Raw genomic sequence first — 25,860 nt, 5'->3', positions numbered from 1 at the left:
GTGCCTTTAATGTAGTAAAACATCCCAAGGCGCTGCAAAGGAGTATTATAAGACAAAAAATTTGACACCGATCCACATAAGGATAAATTAGGGCAGGTGACCAAAAGCTTGGTCAAAGAGGTAGGTTTTAAGTAGGGATTCAAACATGGAACCTGCCATCTTCATCCAGTCTGGCCTATATGTGATCCCCGTCCCACCCCAACGGGCTTGTCTCTTAACTGCTGTATCAACAGTTGTAGCAACTTAATTCAAACATCTTCCAAGCAGACACCCCTTTAAGAATAAAAAGGGCCCAAATGGCAGAATGGATCTACCAGCCAGCACCCACTTTGTACAAGTGCTGAGTGACCAGGGGGTGCATTTCAGATACTGTGACTGCCTCATGGGACCACTGGGCACTGAAATCATTATCAGGGCCTCAGTAAACCTAGTCCATGCCAGCTGCACAGCCCTGATGGTGTGCTAAATGAAATTGGTACAGTTCAGGGCAAAGACCTGAGTTCCCAATAATCTAAATCATCTGAAGCGCATTTGTATTACTGGCACCAGTCTTAGCAAAATTGGCCCCATGAATCGGAAGAGCAGTGAAGTGAAAGTACCTGGGTAAATCTTTCAAGTATTTGCCGCCGCCAATGCAAGTTGAAAATTATGTGCATATTGCTAGTTTCCTTTCATCCATAGATGGAAATTCATGGCCGATATGCCCGCAATATTCTGATATCTGCTGGCTGCAGGCAAGATTGTGCATCATCGAGGCTTACTTGGAAAATTTAGGCTACCATTTAAACACTCAGGGGGCGAAATTCAGTTACGCCCCGTTTAGGGGCGGTAACTGAATTATCGGCAGAGATTTAGCGCCCGGCGCGGAAGTACCGCCCCGACTGCAAAATGCGGAGCGCTATCTCGGGCGCTCCACTTCCTCTCGGGGCGGTGTCGGGGGCGGCAAAGCACAGTAGCGCCGGAGCACCACGCGGCCACTACGCGTAGCACTGACGCATTTCAGCACCCCGCCCCTTTCGTTAAAGGGGAGGGACTCTGCAACCTCTGCAGGGCCTCCGATGGCCCACACTAGCCCACCAGGGCGGCGCGGTGCCGGGCTGTGCGATGGCGGCCACGGACCACGCCAAAGGTCAGCACGGAGGGCCGACCTGGAGGTCGGCAGGAAAAAAAATGGCGGGCAGCAGCACTATCGGCTAGCGCCTCAGTAGCGCCCCACTGAATTTCTTGGGTGGTCCCGCCCAGGCAATAAGCCATTTGCACCCCATTAGCGCCACTCGAAGCGCTAACGGCAGGTGCAAAGGAGCCGAATTTCGCAGCCTCAGTCATTTTGTTCATCATCCTTCTGGTCTGAAGCTCACAAATGCCAGTAACTATTACTTATCATCCCTATAATCACATGGACCAATAGAAATTCAACGATGTATTAAACATAAGAACATAAGAACATAAGAAATAGGAGCAGGAGTAGGCCAATCGGCCCCTCAAGCCTGCTCCGCCATTCAATAAGATCATGGCTGATCTGATCCTAACTGCCAATCCACTATCACAGAACCATCTCCTGAATCTAACAGAATTAGACACACGAAATAGGAGCAGGATCAGGCTACACGGCCCCTGGGCCCGCTCCGCTACCCACAGGGCCATGACCGATCCGAACCTAGACTGATGTCCAAATTCCTGCCCGCTCCCCATAACTCTTAATTCCCTTTACTTCTAGGAAACTGTCTATTTCTGTTTTAAATTTATGTAATGATGCAGCTTCTACAGCTTTTTGGGGCAGCATATTCCATGGACCTACCACCCTCTGAGTGAAGTAGTTCCTCCTCATCTCAGTTTTGAAAGAGCAGCCCCTTATTCTAAGACTATGCCCCCTAGTTCTAGTTTCACCCATCATCGGGAACATCCTCCCCGCATCCACCCGATCCAACCCCTTCACAATCTTACATGTTTCAATAAGATCGCCTCTCATTCTTCTGAACTCCAATGAGTAGAGTCCCAATCTACTCAACCTCTCCTCATATGTCCAGCCCCTCATCCCCGGGATTAACCGAGTGAACCTTCTTTGTACTGACTCGAGAGCAAGTATGTCTTTTCTTAAGTATGGACACAAAAACTGTACGCAGTATTCCAGGTGCGGTCTCACCAATACCTTGTACAACTGAAGCAATACCTCCCTATTTTTATATTCTATCCCCCTAGCAATGAAAGCCAACATTCCATTGGCCTTCTTAATCACTTGCTGCACCTGCATACTAACCTTTTGAGTTTCGTGCACCAGGACCCCCAGATCCCTTTGTACTTCAGTACTTTCCAGTTTCTTGCCATTAAGATAATAACTTGCTCTACGATTTTTCCTGCCAAAGTGCATAACCTCACACTTTCCAGTATTGTATTCCATCTGCCAAATCTCTGCCCACTTACTTAGCCTGTCGATGTCCCCTTGCAGGTTTTTTATGTCCTCCTCACTCACTACTTTCCCTCCCATCTTAGTATCATCTGCAAACTTTGATATGCTACACTCGGTCCCCTCCTCCAAATCGTTAATTTAGATTGTAAAGAGTTGGGGACCCAGCACTGACCCCTGCGGAACACCACTAGTTACTGATTGCCAGTCTGAGAATGAACCATTTATCCCAACTCTCTGCCTTCTGTTAGATAGCCAATCCTCTATCCATGCCAGAATATTGAATAAACATTGGGTTGTATGACATAACATTACATTAGGAAAATACATAGTAAACCAAAGGACCTTGACAATCAAGCGTCTTTATTTACTGTACCCACAGAGTCAGGGCAGTAAATAAAGGGACAAAAGCAAAATACTGCGGATGCTGGAAATCTGAAATAAAAACAGAAAATGCTGGAAATACCCAGCAGGTCAGGCAGCATCTGTGGAGAGAGAAACAGAGTTAACGTTTCAAGGTCGATGACCCTTCGTCTGAACTGTGAATAAAGGGACTTAATTATTAGCGTTCTCCGGTTGGCAAAGTACAGTACTCTCCTAATATGTCATACAACTTGCAAAATCAGCTTATATTAGTAGTTTCGGTCAGCTCATTAATGATACGCCCTATCGCTGACAGTCCCACGTGAGACAAAGACTTGTTCAATTGTTTGCATTACACCTCTGATGACAGCCAAACCATCCAAGTATATCTGAATTGGGGTTTGACAGTCACACTCACTGGACAGGGCATACTTATAAAACCTACAGGTTTAGGATTTCTTTTTTCTTCATAGAATAAATCCAGACAGACAAGTAATGGATAACTTTGCCCAATTTTAATCTTCCTTGTGGAACATGGTAGAAAAACTCCTCCAGTTAGCTTCTCAGATTACATAACATCATTTCCTTAAACCTCTGATTGGCCGCACTCCCGAAGCAACATGATAAAGGCGGTTCCCAGAATTAGGTGACTCCCTCGTCGTTAATTTGCTTATTGAATTTTCTGCCCAGGGACAAGTGGTTACACCTTTTGTTGTCTGGTAATTTAATATAGGCTCAGTTTCACTAAGCATTTCACAAGCTTACATTTATAAATTACGATTTTTCATTCCTGGAAAAATCTGTGCTGAGATCAACGAGCTGTGAGCACAAAGCTAGCAAGCAGTGCACGGAGCTGACTGCCTTGGCCTTGCACTGGTGGCTAGCCTGAATGTGGCTGTTGCAAAATTTGGCTAGCAGCTCAAATTTAAAGGGAGTTGCCAACTTAAAAGAAAATGGCTGCAAATATTGTAGCAAAGGTTCAGTGTGAACTTGACATATTTCTCAGCCTTTTCCACCTCTGGGCATGGAGTGGGTGTGGGCAGGGAAGATATGCCGGGCAAAAATGAAGGGCAATGAAACCCGAAGTTGCTGGATGGCGCATTATGGGTAGAGATCCAACAAGTGTGATCTCTGCCCTGACTTCCCCCACTTCCAGTGGCAGATCTTCACGTTGGTGAATTTCCAGATGCCTCATTCAAAACCTGTCCAGTCCAAAAAGAAACAGGCTGCAACCCAATCCTCTTCACCTGTGGCCTTCAGCAGAGCTCTATGACCACAATTTTGTCGGCGCTCAGAGAGGCGGGTCAGAGGTTAAAGTGCAATTGATTGACGGTGGGTCCCGAACTGGGGGCGGGACTGGAAGCTGGAAACCAACTGTCCCGCACTCAACCCGCCTCCATTAATAAAATTGTGGCCTTCGTGTCTATAGGCCTGAATGCAGAACCTGCCAGCTCTGAGATGTATGTGTGTCTCTGTGCATAATGCACTCGAGCTTTTATGTGCGAGTAAGAGTGCTGTTAAATAAATGTAAAGATAGGTTTTTTAAAAGTAAAATTTTTCTACTTTGCACCAAGCTGCTCCAGGTTGGACATAACACAAGCCAGATGAAAAGGGAGTTCTCCCTTTTATTACTACAGCATGTGTGTGTAAATCCGTCGCAGGAGAGAGTCACCCTGTCCTTTCTGTGTCAATGTGATTTTTTTTTTAAATCTTCTGTATTATTTTATCCTCGTCCTTTCTGAGTGCGATTGCCAAATTCCTCCCAACTAGTTCAAACTGCCAAAAAAAACCTTTATGCCATGGTCATGTCCGGTGAGAAATAATTCCGAAAAGTCCAAACTCAGTTCCAGTTTAATCGTGCGATCTGCATTGTGCAGTTTCCCGGCCACAAGCCACCCAAAGCATTTCATTGTGGCCAACTGAAATGTTTTCTCACTGACATTTTTGCTTTGGTTCGCAGTGATGGCTTGCCAGAAGTAAAATGCAATCCTAACAAGGTTTGGCCAGAATAGGCAATAAAGGTTATGGCTTAGAAATCTGATTGTGCAGTTCCCGTTTTCTTTGGGCGATAAACAGGTACCACCAATGTGGTGTGCGGGCACTCATTCCGCGCCGGAAGTGCGTTGCACGCCATATTGGTTAGGGTGCCCTGCCGTCATCCAGGGCACCCGCCTGAAAATGGCGTTTGGCCCACTGCATATGGAAATCGAAGGCCTAATGCCTCTTTCAGGCCCCTCTGTGAAATTTGTTTCTCAGCCAGCATCTGAGCCGGCCAAATTTGCACCCCCTCTGTGGCCGACAAGCTGTCTCTGGGACCCCCAACTTGCGCCCACAGCTCTCTGGTATTGTCTTAAAGAGGCCGGCCGGCCAATTTGCCGTGGTTCTGCCGCTGGCCTCATTAGACGCGTGGAACACGCCCCTGATTCAGGCACATTCCAATCTCTAGGCCCATATCTTAGAAATGGTGGGATATTAGCATGTGAGCATTTGCCACATCTGTATAAAAGTATTTTGTCTCCTATTTAATGGCTGAGCAATTAAAACATACAGGTTAAAGCCTCTGTCAAAATCGCGAAGTAGATTCTTACAAACATGTTAAATGTTCATTCGCTACTGTAGCATAGCATCATTTCTGGCCTCATCAGTTTATTCATTGAGAGCCGGGAACCTGTCACCGTGTGAGGCAGCTTGATATAACATCCAGAACTATACATCATCATTATGTCCTCTCGTTGCCTTGAAGAGATTTTCACGTAAGCACATAACTGATAAGGTCACATCTCTAACTTGCAATCTGAAAATGATACGAGCAGCAAATGCTGTCACCTCAAGCTGAACAATCAATCAGTTCAATGAGACAGGACCTCGTGAAGAAATCTAATAGATTTTAACAAGATACGAGAGCTAGCTCCAACCAGGACAACCTATATATCCATGTTCTTCACCTGGGTATTTACACAAGCCTTTTAATTCATAATTCTACCAACATAATTGATTGATTCAGTTTTAAAAAAATGAGTTATATGCAAACCTAAAGCAAACATTTCACTGCTCATGTCATTCCAAATAAAATCTGTTTTTCAATGCAAGTTTATTTGATCCAAAAAAGCAAAGTGATTACTTATTGCACAGTGTACGGTGCTACAATGTATTAAAAATAAACGGAACGTCGAATGCTGCCTGACTTTCCCGTTCAGTTAGCACTGTTAGTAGAACTCTGAGATGCACAAATGGGATAAATTTTCTGTCCAACTCCATTATCCAACATAAAATAATGTACACTTTATAGTTTTTAAATTCCAGATTCTGAATATTTTCTTTATACTCTGCCTTTGGTGCCAGGGCATGAACAAAATGCTTGGTGTGCAGGTGCTAAAAGTACAGTGCAACATAAGAACATATGAATTGCTGGATGAGAAAGGACCAAGAACTATCTAGTTCACCTTCTACCGTTCTGACCACCATCAATCTCTATCCATTAGACTACAACAGACCCAGACTTGAGGTGAGGAAACCCTGTGGTGGAAGGTTTGTTGAACCACAGGTCCAAAGTCACCTGCTTCTCCCAAGCACGTGACATTTACCATATGCCATGTCTCAATTTACTATAACCTGAAATATTATTTTTGGATTTGCATTTCAATGAATCAATACTAGCTGCTTCCACCGTCTCCCGAGGGAGCCTGTTCCATAGATTGATCACTCGCCCACTGAAATGTTTCCGCCTATCAGTTTTGAATTTACCCCCCCGCCCCCCTATATCCTCTGGTTGTACTGTTCTGGACAAAGTGGAACAGCTTGTCATGGTCTAGATTATCTAGCCCCTTTAGAAGCCTAAAAACAGCAATCACAATCATCTTCTCAACCTTCTCTTTTCCAGTGAGAATATGCCCAATTTACATAATCGCTCCTCCGAATCCAATTCCCCCATCCCCTCAATCATTCTGGTTGCTCCCATCAGGTATCCTATGAATAGCTGCAATATCCTTTTTGTCGTGTGGCAACCAGAACTGTACACAGTATTCTAATTGCAGTCGCATCAAAGATTTGTAAAGAGGAAGGATTACCTTATTATTTCAGCTCAATATTGACCTTATAATACACCCCAACATCTTTTTAATACGTCCCTACAGTGACTTGCTTTACTCACTGCCACCAAACATTGTTGAGATAGCTTCATTTTATTATCAATCAGGACTCCTAGACCTCTTTCATTTTCTATGCACGTTATTTTCTTTCCATATAAGTAATACTTTAGTCCCTTTTGGACTTATTGTCCCCCTGTGAAATACTTTGCATTGCTCTACACTGAATTTAATCTGCCACCTATTTGCCCAATTCCTAAGTATATTCAAATCCTCCTGTAGTTTATCCTGTTCTGCTTTGGAGTCGACCGCCTTCATTCGCTTTGTATCATCTACAAATTTAGCCTTTGTGCTTAAAACTCCTAGCTCCAGATCATTGAAGATATTAAATAAAAGAGGTCCCAAAGCAGGCCCCTGTGGGACCCCACTAGCAACATTCCCCCAAGGCTAGTGATAATCCCTGTACTCCCACCTTCTGGATTTTATTGGTCAACCAATTATGTATCCATTGTAAAATATTTCCATTGATTTCCGCTCTCTTTATTTTCAGTACCAACCTTTCCAAAGAAACTGTACCAAAGGCCTTACTGAATTCCAAGTACTTCACATCCACTGCCTTCCAACAATCAAGCTCCTTTTTCACACTATCAAAGAAAACCAGTAAGTTAAAGTGACAAGACCTCCCCTTCATGAACCCATATTGGCTATCCTTTATGATTTTATTTCTATCCAGATTCTCCATGATCTTATCTTTAATAAGGGCTTCCACAACTTGACCCACAATAAACGTCAACCTCACTGGTCTATAGTTTCCTGGGTTGCTTTTGCTACCTTTTTTTAAAATAGGAGCAACATCTGGCTTTCTTCAGTCCTCAGGCTCCTCTCCAGTATTCAGTGATTTCGGTAAGATTTGTGCCAGAGTTCCTGCAATTTCCTCCCTTATTTCCTGAAGGATCCTCAGATGCATCTTTTCCGGCCCCTGAGATTAATTTACCTTAAGGTTACACAGCTGTTCAGCAACAATGCTGGTAGTAATGTGAATAATGTTACAACTTACCTCAGCAATGCCCTTTGGTTCCCTTTCCAGATCAATTAAGTTATCTGTCTCCTTCTTGGTAAAGACTGAGGCAAAAAAACGTATTTAGCACTGTTGCAGCCTATGTAGCATCAGTGGTCATCCCCTCACCAATCCCACTTTCAGTGGTTCTACTCCATCCTCATTATTCTTTTGTTCTTAATATAACTCAAAAAAATTATCATCCTTCGCTTCACGTTCCATATTCAATTCTAGATTTTTCTTTGCCGTTTTGATGCCCTTTTTAACACTTGTTTTTTGGTAGTTAATCCTTCTCATTTTTATGCCATTGACCTTCATGGTCTTAAATGCTTTCTTTTCCCTATATGAGTTGCATGATAGTCCCGTTCAATCAGGCAGGAGTGCCTTTAAGCTGGTTGCCTTTGCTGTGAATGGGTACACATTGGTCCATTGCATTCAGAATCACTGCCCTGAAGGAACTCCATAGCTCCTTCACTCTCCTAGCCATGCTCAAACCTTCCAGGCCCACTTTGACAAGACATCCCAAGCTCATACAATTGATCCTCTTAAAATTTGGCAATTTTGTTTGAGTCACACTTGTAACACTGTCGGTGTGGGCTAGTTTCAGAGAAAATTAGACTGCGGCAAATTTGGCTTCACAGTGGAGGCAATAAAAATCTCCCCAATATGAAGCCTGGTTTTTACTCATTTCCTTTCAAATGAAGCTAAGGTGTCTATCTCCAACAAGCGAGAGTCTAACCACCTCCCCCTGACATTCAATGGCATTACCATCGCCGAATCCCCCACTATCAACATCCTGGGGGTCACCATTAACCAGAAACTTAACTGGACCAGCCACATAAATACTGTAGCAACAAGATCAGGTCAGAGGCTGGGTATTCTGCGGCGAGCGTCTCACCTCCTGACTCCCCAAAGCCTTTCTACCATCTACAAGGCACAAGTAAGGAGTGTGATAGAATACTCTCCACTTGTCTGGATGAGTGTAGCACCAACAACACTCAAGAAGCTCGACACCATCCAGGACAAAGCAGCCCGCTTGATTGGCACCCCATCCATCACCTTAAACATTCACTCCCTCCACCATCGGCGTACCATGGCTGCAGTGTGTACCATCTACAAAATGCACTGCAGCAACTTGCTAAGGCTTCTTCGGCAGCACCTCCCAAACCCGCGACCTCTTCCACCTAGAAGGACAAGGGCAGCAGGCGCATGGGAACATCACCACCTCCAAGTTCCCCTCCAAGTCACACACCATCCTGACTTAGAAGTATATCACCGATCCTTCATCGTCGCTGGATCAAAATCCTGGAACTCCCTCCGAACAGCACTGTGGGAGTACCATCACCACATGGACTGCAGCGGTTCAAGAAGGCGGCTCACTACCACCTTCTCAAGGGCAACTAGGGATGGGCAATAAATGCTGGCCTTGCCAGCGACGCCCAGATCCCATAAATGATTTTTTTTTAAAGCTAAGATGGAGCAGGCAGCGTGAGGTGGTGGTAGGTAATTAGAATTAGCAGAAAAAAAAACCCTAAGGCAGAAAAAAAAACCTGTGGAATTGACAGGCTGCAGCGTATCCTGAATCAAGCATTTATTAATAATTACAGTTTACTGCAAGTGTCATTTCAAAAAAATGCACTGACAGGAAAACGTGCTAAGTATTTTAAACATCGACATGCCCAACAGTAATCTGTTAATTGCAAATTGATTGCTTTACTGATACGATACAAAAGCTCTTTGAGAATAGTTACATTGGTAATGGAGGGATGCACTATTAGTTGCATTAGCCTGATCCCTCAAACAGGCAAATTTGGCAGATGAAAGGAAATGTGTTAAAAATAGACCAGTGCACCCACTTATCTTCAAGAATGTGACTTGTCGTAGTCAGAGATGTTCTGACCAAGATTGGCTGGCATTTATATGGGGCCTAGAAATTCGCCTCGGGCGGTGACGAGAAACGGGCAGTATTGGATCGGCCGCTCGTTATACGCCGCGCCTGATAGTCAGATCCATTTGCGACACCGCCCGAGAGCAATTTCTGGGCCAAAGTCTCCAAAGTTGCACGACATTTGTGCTAAAGCAAAGGGGGTTTTGCATTGAAGCAAAGTGTGTGATATGATTTGGCTGAGAGACCATCCCAAGCATGCTTAGGCAAGAAGCTTGAGGCCCCCTCCAGGTAGTGGCTTCACATCACTTCAGCCTCACACCTGCTGCCATACAACTGGACACGCCAGGAACTTTTAAAACCTATTTTTAAATTTTCTTTACTGATAGCAGATTGCTCCGAACATTAAAATTCAACTGGCAGATTCCAGTTGGTGGCGCTTCCCCCCCGCAGGCACAGGGCAGCAACGTGACCTTGGAGCTGGCAGTATAACTCGGCTTTGCCTGCCCACATCCAGTACTGGCCTGCATACTACAACTAGACCACTAGGTTTGTTCATTAAGGAACGTGTTCTAATTTCAACAAACATCGAGGTCTGGAAATTCTATCAAGTGAGTTGCTCCACTTTTTACGCCAATGGAAAGTAAGTTGCCCCAACGATCATGTAGTGAGAGTTTTTAGCAGGATCTCAATGCATTATGCAAATAAGCTGACCCACGGGAGTAGAGATTGGTGTAAAACCTGTGCAAAACGGGAGTAATGTGCTTGGCTACATGGAAATTAGATTAACATTTAAACTGCCAGTTCCGGGCTGAAGAGTAAAGCCACAAGTTGGCTTTGTATGTGCAATTGAGGGGTCCAACAGCTGGTTTAGACCTCTAGCAAAAATTGTATTGCGATGAGCAGAGCTCAGGATTCTTCAACGCCCACCAACAAAAGGTCAGTTGTCTTTCATAAAAAATGTCAAAAAAACGTTCCCCTGGAGCCAAGAGGGGCAGGAGCGCTCCCCCGACTCCACGGTACTCGTGACTGGCCCCACCAAGGGCATCCCCAACCATAAATAACTCAGGACCTTTGAGGAGAAGGCCATGGAGCTCATTGGAAGGCACTTTGCTCTTGCCGAGGGAGATGATGAGGTTAGCAAAATAATTCCAGTACCATGATGGTGACTGTCACTGTGGCATCCCTATATGGCCACAAGCTTCTACTCCTTTCCCTTTTCCTTTAATCCCAAGGAGGTATTTTTAACCAATTCTTGGCTTGTAAGCTGCTTTCCTGAAGACCCACCACAACAATTGGGGGCACAGGAGGAGGGAAATTATGATGATAACGATGATGATGACGAGGAACAAGAGAAAGATAATTACTTCCTTGTGAACTATGATGATGATGAGGAAGACAAGGAGGATGATGTTGAAGAGGGAGATGAAAGAGATGAATTTGGATCCAAGCCCACCCATGAGTTCCTGCAGCATCCTCTGCCCTTTGTTCCTCTGCTCCAACTTCCTCAAACTCACCCGTCTGTGTCACTTGCTTCATTTATCTGAGCTCAGATACTTTCACCCGGGGAAGAATTAGATAGGGTCACTGAGGAAGTGACATCGAGTGCTCATTCTCAAAGGATGAGGGAGGCAGTGGAGCGGCGACCATAGAGTACATATACCAGAAACGCTGTCTACGGAGGTCACGGTCCATCATCAAAGACCCTACCCACCCCAGCCACAGTCTGTTCGCCCTCCTGCCATCTGGGAGACGCTACAGATGCATTCGCACCCGTATGACCAGATTTAGGAACAGCTTCTTTCCCAGGGCTGTCATCCTACTGAACTCCACAAATAAACTCTAAAGCCTGCACATCTGCCAATGCACTTTATTATGGTTATATTTATGTTAATATACTACAAGCCAAATGTATGTTGAATGTTTAAATGTCTTAATCCAAATGTACACTCTCGGGAGCCGCAAGCCTACATTTCGTTGTACTGCACTTGTGCACTAACAATGACAATAAAAGTTGATTTGATTTGATTTGATTTGATTTGAATGGGTGACGATGAGCCACCTTCCCAGCGAAGTCTGAGGAGAAGGATGGCAATGGCTTCAGAGTAATGGGATTCAGAATCCTCGGCTACGCACTTGAAAAGAAATTCAAGGAACATCATACCTACATGCAGGCTCTGAGATGACATAGAGTTAACATAGAATTACAGCACAGAAACTGGCCGTTCGGCCCATCTGGTCCGTGCCGGTGTTTTATGCTCCACACCAGCCTCCTCCCACCCTTCTTCATCTCACCCTATCAGCATATCCTTCTATTCCTTTCTCTCTCATGTGCTTATCTAGCTTCTCCTTAAATGCGTCTATGCTATTTGCCTCAACCACTCCCTGTGGTAGCGAGTTCCATATGCTCACCCTTCTCTGGGTAAAGAAGTCATCCTGTAAAAACTGCCCTTTATATAGCGTGACAGAAGAGTGATAATTGCGCCAAGAAATGCCCCCAACTTCTCCTGTCTATTTTTCTGTATTACCAATTTGGGTTTTTATAGACTCAGAGGGTTGTGGGTTCAAGTCCCGCTCCAGGACCCCAAGCACAAAAAATCCAGGTTGACACTCCAGTGCAGCACTGAAGGAGCACTGCACTGTTGGAGGTGCCGTCTTTTGGATGAGACACCAAACTGAATCCCCATCTACACTCTCAAGTGGACATAAAAGATCCCATGGCACTATTTTGAAGAAGAGCAGGGGGAAGTTATCCCCGGTGTCCTGCCAATATTTATCCCTCAACCAACATCACATAGACACGCAAATTGGCTGCTGCGTCTCCCACACCACACCTGTGAGTACACTTCAATTTTGGAAAATGTGTGGCAACTGACAGGTGTGACTTTCAAGTCTACTACTCTCATTTGCGGCAACATCTGAGAAACTTCTTTGTTGCAGACATCAATGGAGCAGCTTCATTGGAACCAGCAGCAGGTCCCCACCAAAGAAGCAGCCAGGGATCGGTTGGTGTCTCCACCTCAAAGGAAGCACAGTCTGCAGCTCTGGTGGCCACAGGGAAGAGAATACGCATCACCAAGGATACTGGCTTCCAGACCATGCAATGGATGCTGTCCTCTCTCAGAGCTTCCAGGATCTGGTAGCCAGCATTAGACCAACCATTCTGCTGATCAGTGGGGACGCAAATCCAGGGCCCAGTGGAATGGCAATGACTGGAGTTGACCTGCCTGGTACTGCCATCTCTCAGGACAGCCGCACACGCACCCCTCACCCCCAGTGGTCTCACGCTGTCAGAAGCAGTGAGAAGCAAGTCCGTACCCTGTAGCTACAACGTCTCACACACACAAAAAAACACTGCTGCAAAAAGTTGCCCCCAGCGCCAGAAATCACAACTGAAATTTTCCACAGTCTACAGCATCACAAACTCGCCAGTCTCAGTTGCTCCTGCCTTGGAATTCACGCTCTAAGTTAACCCGCGTGTAGAAGCAAGACGCTCGGAGCTGCAGTGCCACTGGCCCTCATTATATTATATGTAAATGAGCTCACTTGGGAATTGGTGGAAGGGCCAAAAAGCTCAAGGGAATTCAGGAGGGTCAATTTTGGGTAGAAACCCAATGCAAACAGCTTCTTCCCCAGTTTGCTGCCAAAAAAAGTTACTTGGCCTGATTATGTGTTGAACTTACACTGAAAATGGTATGAAATCTCTAGGCCCAGGTCTTATGTTACACTGTTACACCCTATGCCTAAAGCAAACACAGGTGATTATGACACTACCCATTCAGCATCATACCTGAAGACTAACCTGTAGACTTCAAAAAGAATGCAGTGATGATGCAGGCTGCCAGTTCTATAGCTTGGGTGATCACACAGACTTGAAAACATTTACTGCACTTATATAGCGCCTTTCACAATCTCGGGATATCCCAAAGCACTTTTCAACCAATGAAGTACTTCTGAAGTGTAGTCACTGTGGTAATGTAGGAAATGCAGCAGCTAACGTGCACACAAGAAGATCGCACAAACAGCAATGAGATAATGACCAGATCATCTGTATTAGCGATGTTTTAGCTTTTTTTGGGCCGGCACAGACATGATGGGCCAAATGGTCCCCTCCTGTGCCATAAATTTCTATGATTCTATGATAGGAACATAGGAACAGGAGTAGGCCATTCAGCCCCTCGAGCCTGTTCCACCATTCAATGAGATCATGGCTGATCTGCGACCTAACTCTGTATACCCGCCTTTAGCCCATATCCCTTTGGTTAACAAAAATCTATCAATCTCAGATTTAGAATTAACACTTGATCTAGCATCAATTGCCGTTTGTGGAAGAGAGTTCCAAACTTCTACCACCCTTTGTGTGTAGAAGTGTTTCCTAATTTCACTCCTGAAAGGTCTGGCTCTAATTTTTAGACAATGCCCCCAAATGATTCTATTCTATGACGTTGATTGAGGGATAAATATTGGCCAGGACACCAAGGCGAACTCCCCTGCTCTTCCTCGAATAATGTCATGGAATCTTTTAAGTCCACCTGAGAGGACAGACAGGCCTCGGTTTAACGTCTCATCCGAAAGGCAGCACCTCAGGCAGCGCAGCACTCACTCAGCACTGCACTGGAGTGCCAGCCTAGATTATGCGCTCAAGCCTCTGGGGTGGGATTTGAACCCACAAACTCCTGACTCAGACCGCGAGAGTGCTACCACTGAGGCAAATAAAATCTTATTGATATTAAGGGCCCAGAAATTCGGCTCTCCCCGGGTGAGTACGCACGGGGTACTCACCCGTAGGCCAAATGGAATTGCCGGTTTCCTGCATGCACGGCGCATGCACGGGAAACCGGCACTTCCGATCCTCTGAACGAAGAGGTTCAGAGGTCGAACGCGCGCGCAGGGGAGGCTGCGCGTGCGCTTTGAACTTAGTTTTTTTTTGCCGGTTTTCCCGGGATCGTAAGCCTGCAGGATTTACACATTTAAGAAGCAGGCATAAGGCCTGCTTTTTGCAAGGTAAGTGGTCAATTAATTAAAATTAAAACATTTTTTCCACAGGTTTATTATTTTTAAATACTTTAAAGCAAGGTAAGTTTATTTTTAGCCCCTTATAATATAAAATTATTTTTTCAAAAATTTAAATTATTGTTTAAAATAGTTATTTAATGTAATTTATAGTTTATTTAAAAAGTATGATTTTTTTAAAAATTTATTTGAAGGTTTACTGCTATTTTGGACCTGTAGTATTTATAAGTTTTGACAGGTCTACCTGTCAATCTTATGAATGGGCTTTTCCCTGCTCCGATTGGCTGCCCATGGCTCACGTGATCCCAGGGGACGCATCGCACTAACTACGCCCCTGGGACATGCAAGCACAGCGCGCCGGCAGCTGGACCAGGCCCCGGAGCGGAATTCCACGGGGCCCTACAGCTCAACTGCCTGCGCGCAAGGTAAGTGCAGGTCGGGGGCTTACACCCGCGGGAAGCCCCCGACCCGAATTTCTGGGCCAGTATATTTACATTCCTTATAATGGCTCTTAACTTTGTGTCTGTACTGGATCCTACAATCTGCAGGCTTGTCCCTCATCATTACTTCCCAATTAATCATGACCGTTTTCCTGACATCCAATACAATGCATCTTCACCCTTCCCCATGTTTCTTAATAAGAAACAATAAAAAGTACCAACTGAAGTTACAGGCTTTTTTTTTAGCTGAAAGCAAAAAAAGCTAATGGTGCTGCTGTAAAACCAAACCTATCAAGACTCATTCATTTGGGTGTAAAAATGTGAGCTCTTTCAATAAATCTCAACCTTAAAAAGAAACATACTTCTGAATGATTAATATCTTGTCTCGTTCTTTTGGATCCTAAGCGCTTTGGGATATCCTGAGGTCATGAAAGATACTATGGGGGTCGCTAACCAGAGGATACAGATTCAAGATAAATTTGCAAAAGAACCAGGGCGGAGATGAGGAGAACATTTTTTACGCAGCAAGTTGTTATGATCTGGAATACATTGCCTGAATGGGTGGTGGAAGCAATTTTAATAGTAACTTTCGAAAGGAAATTGGATATATACTTGAAAAGGAAACATTTGCAGGGCTACGGGGGAAAGATCAGGCGAGCGGGACTAATTGGATAACTCATAAAAAGAGCTGGCACAGGCATGATGGGCTGAACGGCCTCCTTCTGTGCTGTGAGGTTCCATTAACCTAGAAATTCAAGTTCCTCCTTTTAAATGTTCGTACTGCTTCCCCACTGTTGCCAGCCTTGCAGCCAAAGTTGCCCAAAAGTCCTCTGCATGTATTATGACCTGCACTAAGGCCAATCATTAATCACTTCTGTCCTTGCTGACCTAGACTGGCTTTCGGCCCTCCCGAGACCTAAATTAAAAATGTTCTTCTTTGTCTTCAAATAGGTTTGGCCTCACCCTGGTATATTACTGCAGCCTCTTCCAGCACCATATTCCGCCCCAAACAGTACACTCTTCTGACTCCAGGCACTTGTGCACCCCTCCCTTTACCCTGCCATTGGTGACACATCCATCAACTGCCTGGATTATGCTCTCTGGAATTCCATCACTAATCCCCTCCACTTCTTTCTCCTCCTTTAAACTCCTCAGAACCCAATCTCTTCAACCAAACTCTTCGTCACCTCTCCTAATCTCTCCCTTACTGACTCTGTGCCCATTTTCGGCGAAGCACCTAGGGTTGTTTTTTATGTTAGCAGCACTACATAAATTAAGGCTGTTGTTGTTGGTAAAAGCAAAAAATATATATACATTTCTAGTCTAAACATAAACTCTGTATTTAAGAACTGCAACATGATAGTGCATGAAGCTTGGCTGAATAGATCCAACAAGCATAGAAATGGAAATCAATAAGAATCGTGTGCTTGTAGCACGTCGGCTGTGTTCTACAGACTATAAGGAGTTAGCTGCATGAATCGTTGTAGGTTCACAAAATCTGAAGGCACTGACTAGCCCACAGAGAAATTAAGATGCAGTATTTATTTATAGTAGAAAGCAATAATATATGGCCATCTACTCTACTGGGCAATTAATAATAGGCCTGCGATCTTCAAATTCCCAGTCCAGTAATGTTGGAGTCCAGCTTTGTTAATTAGCTCCAGTTTCAGTTACTGTTTGAGGCACGATTTGGAGCTTGTACTGTAATAGGCAATAATGGACAATTTTTCATTACTACTGCGATGCTGCAAAAGGAATGATTTGACACCACAGAAGAGTATCTTATGAAGGTATCATCAATGAAATTTCAGTTAAAGGTTTTTGGCCAACGTGTTCACAATGCACTGCGCATGCGCGGGAAACCGGAACTTCCGTTCCCTTCAAGGAAGGGGTTCACAGGTTGAATGCGTGCGCCGGAGAGGCAGCGCGTCGCCTGGAACTTCAGTTTTTTTTCCAGATTTCTCCGGGAGGGTAAGTCTCCAGCAGCTACGCTTTTAAAAAGCAGTCACAAGGCCTGCTTTTAACAAGGTAAGTGGTGAATTAAGTTAAATTAAAACATTTTTTCCACAGGTTTATTATTTTTAAATACTTTAAAGAAAGGTAAGTTTATTTTTAGCCCCATTCAAAACTGTAATTAATTTTTTCAAAAATGTAAATTATTGTTTAAAAGTTATTTTATGTAATTTATAGTTATTTTTAAAATGTGATTTAACAAAAAAATGTATTTGAAGTTTTAGTTATGTTTTGGGGCCAAACTCTATTCATAAATTTGACAGGTCTTCCTGTCAAATCTATGAATAGAGATTCCCTGCTACGATTGGCTCTCCATGGCCCACGTGATCCCAGGGGACGCTTCGAACTAACTGCACCCCTGGGATACGCGAGCACTGCACGCCGGCAGCTGGAGGAGGCCCAGGATCGGAATCCCACGCGGGCCCACAGCACAACGTCCGGCGCGCTAGGTAGGTGCAGGTTGAGGGCTTGCACCCGCGGGAAGCCTCCGACCCGAATTTCTGGGCCTATAATTTCAAACACAGTGACTAACTAACAAGTAACTAGAAGGAAGTTACCCTACAATAGGCAGCTCAGTTGGCATCATAGCATACAAGAGTAAAACCCAACAGGGGGTGAAATTACACAAACTCATCACAAAGGCTTAGCACACTCCTATGTATTTTGTTCATTTGCTATATTAACAGAGGTGTAATACTTTAATATTTAATTCTCCACATGGTTACCAGAAATCTATACCAGGTAGAGGCTGGTTCTGTAGTTGAAAGACGTTGTAAATGAATGCCAGTTATAAGTTTTTGTGACACAAGCAAATGCGTGATATATACTCATTCTAGGTAGTTCCAAACCTTTTTACTGCTGAGAAATTGTCTGTCTACATTAATGTAAAACATTTAACAACATGATTCCTTCACATCAGTAATACTGTGTTTTTAGTTATCAAGGTAAAGGGATAATAACATTAGATAAAGGAGCATATCCCATATATTTTACATCTAATGCCAGCATTAAGTACTTCCAGGTCGGGATTAGCACAGTGCAAAGAGAATGTGAAATCCACCTACTATGTTGCAACAATCTTCTTAAATGTCAAGCCCATATGAGCACTCACACTACACCAGAGTGACATTTGTTTTTCTTACAATATCTGTCCTTATGGCATGTTTGAGCTGCACTGCTCGTCTAGTGTCAGTTTAGCGATAGTTTGGTTCATTGTGAGCTGGTTTGAGACTGTGCAAACTCATTTCATTTTGTATCTTTGACATGTTACTGCCACTCTCTAAGCTGGGTTTAGTTTCCAGAGTGAAGGATTTGCAATCCGCTGTGTCACTCAGATTGTGTCAGGAATACAGTATATGAAAATAAAACGTCAAATCTAATTTCATAGCAAGTAGAACTGAGCGCTTAATTAAAAACTTTTCAATTAATATGTTCAAGTAATAGAATTACTGATTTTACAGCCTGTCATCAGTTAATTTAGAATGGTCAAAATTCCTAAATAATGTTGTATCCTTCTGATAGTTTTTGCGCTGTAATTTCTATTCACCTCTGAACCTGGTAGACTTTGCTGAAACACTGCAATCACATGTTGGCAGGGATGCCATATTAAAGCACACAAGCCACAGACAACGTGCAGAAGAGAAGGCATGCACCAAGATTGTTTACACAAAGGATTAAAGTCAACACTATGCCAGCATCAATGATCTTTAAATCATTGCCGATATTGCCCCACATTTAACATGCGTAAGTGAAAGACAAACGTATCCTCGCCATCTGACCCAAACAATAGACCGAGACTTCACTGCTGGGACCTGTGGGAGATAAGTTTATGCTGAGGCTGCCCTAATGTAAAGCTGAGAAGGTTCAGTGCTCAGAACACCTGGATCACAGCATCATCGCCATGGTTACTATCATCCCCTTCCCAGCATGCTTGCGGAGCTTATCTCATCTTCCAGGATCGAGACTATTCCCCCTCAGGTAATGTGAAGCAAGTCAGTCAAGGCAAGCCGAGGCAGATTAATGTAGTGTCGCTGGTTTGTGTTATCCCTGTGAAAGATTTGTGCTGATCCCACTGTCTGATTAGATGGGAATTCTGTCTTATCAACTTTATCTAGAAAAGTACATCCTGATTTCATAATGCGAGATTGTTGTGCAGAGGTTCAGCAGGTCATGTTCTGGCAACAGCCCATTCATATTCATATGCTGAATACAAATTTTATATTCTGAATACACACATTCATTGGCTTTCAGGCATATTGTTTTACAAGAATAATGCATTTCCTGTTTTACAAATGAAAATTACAGGTAGATTTTGTTTCACAAATCAAAACTCTTGATGTTAAGCTAACTCAATTTTTCAACCATTCACGCCTCTCAGCCACACATCTCCTAGTTTCTTCTGTAAGTAGGAGTAGGTATGGGTGAAGGGTCCTGGTTTAAGACTAGCCAGAGGGTTTTTAAAAATATTTTAATCTGATTGCACCAAAGATTGTGACCACCTAGCAGCACTGAGGGAATTATTTTCACAGCAATTCCCTTCTGTTGCTCATTTTTTTCTCTATTATTCACTTGTTTTCTCTTTGCTCTCCAAAGTCCTTGAACATGTGGTCGCCTCCCCCATTCATGCCCATCTTTCCTGCAACTCCATGTTTTGGATCTCTCCAATAATGTTGCCATTCCTGCACTGAAACCCCACTAATCATCGTCAAAAATGACATCCTCTGTGGCTGCGCCCATGCTGCACTATTCCTCCTCATCCTCTTCAACCTCTCTGCAGCCTTTGACACAGTCGACCACACCATTCTCCTCCTCTGTTGCACTGTTGGAGGTGCCGTCTTTCGGATGAGACGTTAAGCCGAGGGCCCGTCTGCTCTCTCGGGTGGATGTAAAAGATCCCATGGCACTATTTTGAAGAAGAGCAGGGGAGTTATCCCCGGTGTCCTGGCCAATATTTATCCCTCAACCAACATAACAAAAACAGATTATCTGGTCATTATCACATTGTTGTTTGTGGGACCTTGCTGTGCGCAAATTGGCTGCCGCGTTTCCCACATTACAACAGTGACTCCACTTCAAAAGTACTTCATTGGCTGTAAAGCACTTTGAGACATCCGATGGTCATGAAAGGCACTATATAAATGCAAGACTTTCTTTCTTTCTGTTGTGCAGTTTAGTGGGACTGCCCTTGCTTGGTTCCATTGTTACCTAGTCAATCACAACCAGAGCATCTCCAGCAATGGATTCTCTTCTCACCCCCACACAATTACCTCTGGTGTCCCCGACGATCTATCCATAGCCCCCTGCTCTTCCTTATCAATGTGCTGTCCCTTACCAACATTCATCCAAAGACATGAGGTACCACGTGTACACTGACAACATCCAGCTCTACCTGCACCATTTCCCTGGACCGCACCACTACCTCTGAGCTGTCAGACTGCTTCTCCGAGTCCTGGATGAGCTGCAAATTCCTCCAGTTAAACCTGCCACAAACTCCGTACTCGCCATCACATCTACCCCCCTCCCCGGCCACTGTCTCAGGTTGAAGCCAGTTATTCACAATCAGGTTGAGTGTCAAACTCCATATCCTCCCCACCACAGAGACAGCCTAGTTCCACCTTTGTAACATCGCCTGCTTCTGCCCTCACCTCAGCCTATCTGCTGCTGAAACTTTCATCCATGCCTTTGTCACCTCTTGTCTCGACTATTCCAATGCTTTCCTGGACAGCCTCCTATCCTCCATAAACTTAGGCTCATCCAAAGCTCTGCTGCTAGTATTCTATCCCCGCCAGGTCCCACTCACCCATCATTTGTATCCTTACTGACCTACATTGGCTGCCAATCCCCAATGCCTAAACTTTAAAATTCTCATCCTCGAGTTTAAATCTCTTCATGGTCTCATCCCTCCCTATCTCTGCATCCTTGCCCAGTCCTACAATTCCCCCAGAACTGTTCCTCTGACTCTGCCCTTTTGTGGATCACCCCCTCCCTTCGCCCACCATTGGCGGCTGTGTCTTCAGTCATCCAGGCCTTGCACTCTGAAATTCCCTCCCCAAGCTCCTAAAACTCTCCATATGCCTCCCCTCCTTTAAGGCATGTCTTAAAATTTACCTCTTTGACCAAGCTTTCCGTCACCCCTCCTAACATCTCTTTCTTTTGCTCAGCATCCATTTTTGTATGATTGTGCCTCCGTGAGCTACCTTGGGATGTTCTTCCACATTAAATGCTCTATGAAAACGTAGTTTTTGCTTTCTCCCTCTCACTTTTTTCCCTCCCAGTTGTTACTTGTGGCTGTTTTCCTTCCTCATGCACTTTCTTTTGTTGATTAACACTCTTGCTGGCCTTATACGTACCTATACACCCACACATTCCCACTCCCTGTCACATCTTTCAGCAACAAAAGAAAATATTCTCACCTGTGTTTTTTTAAACTCTCGTTGTGTTCAGTGCAGTTTCAAGTTCAACATTTCCAAAAATGATTTTTCCAATGCTTTTTGTTTATAAAGTACTTTAATCAAATGAAAAACCAGATTGGCCATTGTTTACAGACAGAGCATTTTCATCCAGTGTGAGTCTTCCAGCACAAGTTCCTTGATCAAAGATTAACAACTAAAGAATGGAGGAACTAGTGTAGAATTTGTCCCACAGAGAATCTTAGCATAGCTGCTTGGGCTGTAAGCAAAGGCACCTTCACTGACAAGCAGAAAAACAGAAATCTCTTCAGAAAAAGCATGACATTAAAATGAAAATTAAATCACAAATCTTTAAAACTGCAATACATGGTTATCATACTGAGCAATAGAAATTTGCAATACAGTATAAACAATTCCCTAAAACGGTCATCATTATATTCTCCTTTCTTTGAATGTATTACCACAACAAAAGCCTTTAACATTGCTCAGTCAGAGCAGGATCCAATCTTGCAACAAGAACTGTACAAACAAATAACCGCATTGCACAATCTCATTATCATGACAAACCTCAGTTTTAGGGTGGTCAGATTCCAGCTCTTCAGCCTCAGGCAAAATGAAAATGACTGAAGTTTATTGCACAGGTCAAATAAAACACTAAAAAAAAGTGGGATGAGGTAAGCACGACTTGAATTTGGACCATGGATATTGGGGTCCTGTTGACACATAAAGAAAAAGGAAGACTTGCTTTTATATAGCGCCTTTCACAACCACTGAACATCACAAAGTGCTTCACAGCCAATTAAGTACTTTTTGAAGAGTCACTGTTGTAATGTAGGAAACGCAGCTGTCAATTTGCGCACAGAAAGATACCTCAAACAGCAATGTGATAATGACCAAATAATCTGTTTTAGTGATGCTGATTGAGGGATAAATATTGGCCAGGACATCGGGGATAACCCCCCTGCTCTTCTTCAAAATAGGATCTTTTGCGTCCACCTGAGAGGGCAGACGGGGCCTCAGTTTAACGTCTCATTCGAAAGACGGCACCTCCAACAGTGCATCACTCCCTCAGTACTGCACTGGAGTGTCAGCCTTAGATTTTTGTGCTCAAGTCTCTGGAGTGGGACTTAAACTCACAACCTTCTGACTCAGAGGGGAGGGTGCTACCAACACTGTGGGAGAAGTTTCCTGCAATTTTACATTCATCCTCCACAGCTAGCGCATTCTTGGAAAATCTACTCCTTCTGTGCCAGTAACGGTGGCTAAAACTGGCTCACTTGTGTATGGGCTCGAGCAAGAGGGTTTGAGGTGAATGGGAAGCGGTTGAGCTGGTGGCATTCATGTCTTTTGGTTGTTGTTTTTTAATCTACTGCTTTACAACAGCTCCCAGATAACTCAGTGTGTACATTCAATACCCAATACTATACCATACAAACCAGGGAGCTTCCAGGCATGATCTCTGCTCTATGTTGAGATACCATTGGGTGGATTATTCTCTTTGCTGCACCTGGTAAATCATTGTTGCCCAGGCTTAGTGAAGAGAAAAACGGGGTGGAGACCAATTTTGCCAGGTATCCCCCTGTAACCCCCGCTTCCCCCCACCACTCCCATGTCCTGCGAAGATTCCCTGGAGTGACCCTGATGCGCAGCCTGAAATATGAAGGAGGCAGATTGATGTTGCTAACATGGACCCGACCCTCCCCTCCCCACCCCCGGTTCCAGGACAATTGAAAGGCCTCGAGGCCTTCAGGCTACCACAGGGAGAACAGCTCCAAGCCTCTCAGACCCGCAACTGCGCTCCAATTTGTCTCCCTGATTTTCAGGCACAAGGCCCAGCCAGGGGGTGGCAGATAGTGCCACACCAGAAGTGCACCCAGGGCAGGAAAATCGTGCGTTCTGAACTTTTGACATAAATTACTGGAAGAAAATCAGGCGGGTTCCTTCACAAACGTGCATTTCTACCTGCCCGATATTCACTGAATATGCACTGGATCACCTGGGCACAGACTTAAAAAAAAAACCTTTGATCTCTATCTTGTGATCCTTCAGGAATGTGTGCACGTGTGGATATCAGCAGAGGACACCATCAGGCTCAGCTGTGTGATGCACCCATGGCTGATTAGCTTGCCAACTATGCCAACACGTCACCCACGAAGAACAGCCTTTTGGGACCTTGAGCCAGAGACTTCAGGAGAAGACAAGAGAAAAGGGGAGAAATGTAAATGATTCAATTTTATTAGCCAAGGGCAAAAGTGTAAGTATACAGTCACTTTTATACAACGAATGAGGCAGCTTCACAGAATGAACGAGCCGTCGGTTCTCATAACAGCAGCATTACTCATTTCATACCTGAGGTAACCAAAGACGAGTTGTTTACTTTAGTCACTGAACATGGCTTCACCAGATTGCTGGTTTTCCCTTCTATAAGCTGGCCTTTGATGAAAAAGCAACCTGGTAAAGGTAAGGCATTAATTAAGGTAAAAGGGCAGATCGGACACCTCTGCATGAACTAGTTGGAAAAATCCACACAGATAATTGAACTTCACACGCCAAAGTTGTCCTGAGGTGGAAAAACGTTGACTATAGCAGCAAAGCAGCACTCGAACTCTTCCACCTTTAGCCTCCGAGTGATAGTTTAGGATTTGTAGGTGGTAAAGTATGACAGGTCTGGACTAGGAGAGACGAGCAGGTGAGGAGGTCAAACAGTGCTGTCAGGGACAAGAGGAAATCATTCATTTTAGGATTATATTAGCCTATGATTCATTGCTATGACACGCTCGAGGGATATTTGCTCATAACGATTGCTAATTACAGTGCCTCAAGACATTGGATGTAAAACTTTGCCATTTTTCTTAGCTTTCTACTTAGAAAAAGGGAAATGTTATATTTATTGGTTTAAACAATCATAAAATGTAAAAGGAGACACTTGGCTAATTACTCTGTGTGGCTTCTGTATGAATCCTTTCTTGTGGAGCCTCTGAAAATCTGGTGGTAATTTGAAGAGAGCCTCTGAGCAAGCGCCATTGCAGGAAACTTGCAGAGAACTTGGGGCGGGGCCAGTTTCATTGTCGGAGCTGTGTTCAGGAAGTGGGACTGATAGGAGGCCATAAAAGATTGAGGAGATTCGGGCATGTCTTACTTGCATCGTAACTCACTTACGCACAAAATTCCACGATCTTTTACCACATAATTGATTGTGCCCAGTTACGTGTGACTCTGGGTACAAATAGGAAGCAAATTCAAGGCTCACAGTTTAGTGTCAGTGTGAAGCCAAAACGGCTTTGCATTGCTGCTAAACTTGTAGTTTAAACGCACCCTTAGCGAATTTTATAAGAGTGGGTGTGCCTTCCTTCAGTGCTATCGCTGTGCTCATTGAACATTTTGAATACTGGCTGCTGTTCTCAGCCTTCAAAATAATAACTTTCTCTTTTAAGACTACGGGGTTCTCCTTATCTTCTTTTAGCTAAATGTTATGTGCAACCCGGTTAAGGACTCTGGGGCGGAAAACTTTCCATCCCGCTCCGCTGGCAAAAGTGCAATGGAGTTAGGCTTTGGTGACCCTGCTCTTGACCCCGCCAGAGTATCTGAGGTCAAAGCGGAGTCACTTCATTTATAGGTCATTGGCAGGTACCTGTGCCAATATGAAACGCAAGGCAGGCAAACATGTTTGGTGGCCAGCCAGTGTCACCAGCACTGAAACTTCTTTAACATCTGACCAATTGGCTTCCTATAAAGGGGCCGGAAGTCCTTTGTGCCGGTAAACTGATGTGTGGGGGGGGGGGGGGGGGGGTCCAGGCCTGGATCTTCTTGGTGGGCCCCACTTCCGCCACTGAGCTGACCTGTGCACCAAGTTCATCCCAGAATTCAGATCGCTGGCCGGGAAGGAGGCTGGGCCCAGGAAAACCCTGGTGTGATTACTCGGTCTCCTCGGCCCAGTCCCCTCTGATCTTAGGACATCGCGTTTCGGGGGAGGGATGGAAGATCTGCCCACTCCAGGCCTCGCCACAGAATTGAGCAGAAACCTGGAGTTCCCAGGTCCTACTACAATTCCCACTTCAGTCAGGTCTCCTGGGCCTGGCTTGCGTCCCAGGACTGCCTTTCGGCAGAGGAATTTTGACCCCACCATTGTCTGGTCCACATTCAGCTGATAGAAGGTTACTGAGGCAAGGCGATACCTTAACTGGAAACTAC

At 44.5% G+C, this 25,860-nt stretch overlaps 1 long non-coding RNA gene across 2 annotated transcripts in view; it reads right to left on the bottom strand.

The window, feature by feature from the left end:
• The window catches only part of LOC147102858 (uncharacterized), a 456,768-nt gene that overhangs the window by 4,598 nt on the left and 426,310 nt on the right, over positions 1-25,860 (bottom strand). The window contains exon 4 of one of the 2 annotated variants that reach the window (XR_015073135.1): positions 21,355-24,377. The exons of the other annotated variant lie outside the window; for it this stretch is intronic. This is a non-coding gene — a long non-coding RNA (uncharacterized LOC147102858). Of the gene's footprint in view, positions 1-21,354; positions 24,378-25,860 lie in introns of those variants that run through there. 2 annotated transcript variants of the gene reach the window in all.

Source organism: Somniosus microcephalus, chromosome 21 (assembly GCF_052327205.1).
Source record: "Somniosus microcephalus isolate GS21.2 chromosome 21, FLI_Smic_1.0, whole genome shotgun sequence".
NCBI classification, from domain to species: Eukaryota; Metazoa; Chordata; class Chondrichthyes; order Squaliformes; family Somniosidae; genus Somniosus; species Somniosus microcephalus.
Note: the sequence above shows the minus strand (reverse complement) of the source record. Positions and strands in the feature narration are given on the sequence as shown.